This window comes from Arachis hypogaea, chromosome 4 (genome assembly GCF_003086295.3).
Source record: "Arachis hypogaea cultivar Tifrunner chromosome 4, arahy.Tifrunner.gnm2.J5K5, whole genome shotgun sequence".
Taxonomy (NCBI): Eukaryota; Viridiplantae; Streptophyta; class Magnoliopsida; order Fabales; family Fabaceae; genus Arachis; species Arachis hypogaea.
Window position 1 is genome coordinate 75311115 of NC_092039.1, and position 3807 is coordinate 75314921.

The 3807-nt window shown below is 32.6% G+C and overlaps 1 non-coding gene across 1 annotated transcript; it reads left to right on the forward strand.

Annotated features, from left to right (window-relative positions):
* Nucleotides 1-518: 518 nt before the first annotated feature.
* Nucleotides 519-626, forward strand: LOC112799186 (small nucleolar RNA R71). Its single transcript, XR_003200763.1, has one exon. It is a non-coding gene; the product is annotated as a small nucleolar RNA R71 (small nucleolar RNA).
* The last annotated feature ends 3181 nt before the right edge of the window (nt 627-3807 follow it).

Here is a 3807-nt window from a genome sequence, read left to right on the forward strand (position 1 = left end):
AAAGGCTTGTTATTGCTGAGCCTATTTCTTCCACCATTATTAAAGCCTTGTTGGGGCTTTTGTTGATCCTTTCATGAGAAGTTTGGATGATTTCTCCATGAAGAATTATAGGTGTTCCCATAGGGTTCACCCATGTAATTCACCTCTGCCATTGCAGGGTTCTCAGGATCATAAGCTTCTTCTTCAGAAGATACCTCTTTAGTACTGTTGGATGCATTTTGCCATCCATTCAGACTTTGAGAAATCATGTTGACTTGCTGAGTCAACATTTTGTTCTGAGCCAATATGGCATTCAGAACATCAATTTCAAGAACTCCCTTCCTCTGAGGCATCCCATTACTCACAGAATTCCTCTCAGAAGTGTACATGAATTGGTTATTTGCAACCATGTCAATGAGTTCTTGAGCTTCTGCAGGCATTTTCTTTAGGTGAATGGATCCATATGCAGAATGGTCCAATGACATCTTAGAGAACTCAGATAGACCATAATAGAATATATCCAAAATGGTCCACTCTGAAAGCATGTCAGAAGGACACCTTTTGGTCATTTTCTTGTATCTTTCCCAAGCTTCATAGAGGGATTCACCATCTTTTTGTTTGAAGGTCTGAACATCCACTCTAAGCTTGCTCAGCTTTTGAGGAGGAAAGAACCTAGCCAAGAAGGCCGTGACCAGCTTATCCCAAGAGTCCAGGTTATCTTTAGGTTGTGAGTCCAACCATGTTCTAGCTCTGTCTCTTATAGTAAAAGGGAAAAGCATGAGCCTGTAGATTTCAGGATCTACTCCATTAGTCTTAACAGTCTCACAGATCTGCAAGAACTCAGTTAAAAATTGATATGGATCTTCTTATGGAAGTCCATGAAACTTGCAGTTTTGTTACATTAGAGCAACTAGTTGAGGCTTCAGCTCAAAATTGTTTGCTCCAATGGCAGAGATTGAGATGCTTCTTCCATCAAACTTGGAAGTAGGTGTAGTATAATCACCAAGCATCCTCCTTGCATTATTATTTTCGGCTGCCATCTCCTCTTCCTTTTTGAAAATTTCTGTAAGGTTGTCTCTGGATTGTTGTAATTTAGCTTCTCTTAGTTTCCTCTTCAGAGTCCTTTCAGGTTCAGCATCTACTTCAACAAGAATATTATTGTCCTTGCTCCTGCTCATATGAAAAAGAAGGAAACAGAAAATAATAATAGGGATCCTCTTTACCACAGTAGAGAGATTCTTTTATGTTAGTAGAAGAAGAAAAACATAGAAGAAGGAAAAGATGAAAATTCGAACTCAGAGAGAAAGAGAGGGTTCGAATTTTAAGATGAAGAGAAGAGTGTTAGTAATTAAATAAATAAATAGAAGATGAGAGAGGGAGAAATTCGAAAATTGTTTTTGAAAAACAATTAGTGATTTTTAAAAATTGAGAGAAGAAATAAAATTAAAATTAAAATTTGAAACAATTAGTTAATTAAAAGAATTTTGAAAAAGATGGAGGAAATTTTCGAAAATTAGAGAGATAAAATAGTTAGGTGGTTTTGAAAAATATAAGAAATAAACAAAAAGTTAATTAGTTAGTTAAAAAAGATTTGAAAATCAATTTTAAAAAGATAATAAGTTAGAAAAGATTTTGAAATTGATTTTGAAAAAGATATGATTGAAAAAGATATTTTGGAAAAAAGATTTGATTTTTAAAATTAAAATTGATTACTTGACTAATAAGAAACTAAAAGATATGTTTCTAGAATTTAAAGATTGAACCTTTCTTAACAAGAAAGTAACAAACTTCAAATTTTTGAATCAATCACATTAATTGTTAGTAAAGTTTTTGAAAATTATGAAATAAAGATAAGAAAAGATTTTGAAAATAAATTTTAAAAATTTCGAAAATAATAATAAAAAATGAAAAAGATTTGAGTTTTGAAAAAGATTTTGAAAATATAGGATTTTTAAAATTGAAAATTTGACTTGACTTATTAGAAATAGCTAAGTTTAAAAATTTTTGACTAAGTCAACTCAAATTTTCAAAAATTATGAGCAAAATAAGGAAAAGATATTTTTTTATTTTTGAATTTTTAATGATGAGAGAGAAAAACACAAAAAATGACTCACAACATGAAAATTATGAATCAAACACATAATGCATGCAAGAACACTATGAATGTCAAGATGGACACCAAGAACACTTTGAATGTCAAGATGAACATCAAGACTTATTTTTAAAAAATTTTCAAGAAAAGAAAATATGCAAGACACCAAACTTATAAATTTTTCATGTTTAGACACTATGAATGCAAAAATGCATATGAAAAACAAGAAAAGACACAAAACAAGAAAATACAAAGATCAAACAAGAAGACTTACCAAGAACAACTTGAAGATCATGAAGAACACATGCATGAGTTTTCGAAAAAAATGCATAAATTTTAAAGACATGCAATTGACACCAAACTTAAAATTTGACACTAGACTCAAACAAGAAACACAAAATATTTTTTATTTTTATGATTTTCTAATTTTTTTTTGTATTTTTATTATTTTTTTCGAAAATATATAGGAAAAATAAAATAAGAAATTAAAAATTTTTAATAAGAATTCCAGAAATCTTTGCAATGTTAGTCTAAAGCTCCGGTCCATGAATTAGACATGGTTTAATAGCCAGCCAAGCCTTTTATGAAAGCTTCTATCCAAAACACTAGACATGGCCAATGGCTAGCCAAGCTTTAGCATATAAATCAGACATACAACAACTGATACTTCATCCAACTTCATATACTGATAAGGGGAAGCCTCAATCCAATTGAGTTAGATATGGCTTTTCAGCCAGCCAAGCTTCAACATGATTCATGAAACACTAGAATTCATTCTTAAAAATTTAGAATAATTTTTCGAAAATAGAAGTAAAAATTTTTTTGAAAGATTTTTGAAAAATTTTTTGAAAATAAAACAAAAAGAAAATTACCTAATCTGAGCAACAAGATGAACCGTCAGTTATCCAAACTCGAACAATCCCCGGCAACGATGCCAAAAACTTGGTGCACGAAATTGTGATCATCAACAATGGCGCCAAAAAATTGGTAGTGCTCTCAAACGTGAATCACACTTTGTCACAACTCCGCACAACTAACCAGCAAGTGCATTGGGTCATCCAAGTAATACCTTACGTGAGTAAGGGTCAATCCCACGGAGATTGTTGGTATGAAGCAAGCTATGGTCATCTTGTAAATCTCAGTTAGGCGGATTCAAATGGTTATAAAGGTTTCGAAAATAATAATAAATAAAGCATAAAATAAAGATAGAAATACTTATGTAAATCATTGGTGAGAATTTCATATAAGTGTATGGAGATGCTTTATCCCTGTTGAATCTCTGCAACATACTGCTTTCTTACTTTCAATACTTCGTACTACTTTCCATGGCAAGCTGTATGTAGGGCATCACCGTTGTCAATGGCTACATCTCATCCTTTCAGTGAAAATAGTACAAATGCTCTTGTCACAGCACGGCTAATCATCTGTTGGTTCTCGATCATGTTGGAATAGAATCCATTGATTTTTTTGCGTTTGTCATCACGCCCAACAATCGCGAGTTAGAAGCTCGTCACATTTATTCAATCCCTGAATCCTACTCGGAATACCACATACAAGGTTTAGACTTTCCGGATTCTTAGGAATGGCCGCCAAAGGGTTCTAGCTTATACCATGAGGATTCTGATTAAGTAATCCAAGAAATACTCGCTCGTTCTAAGGTAGAATGGAAGTGGTTATTAGTCACGTGTTCATAGGTGAGAATGATGATGAGTGTCACGGATCATCACATCCATCAG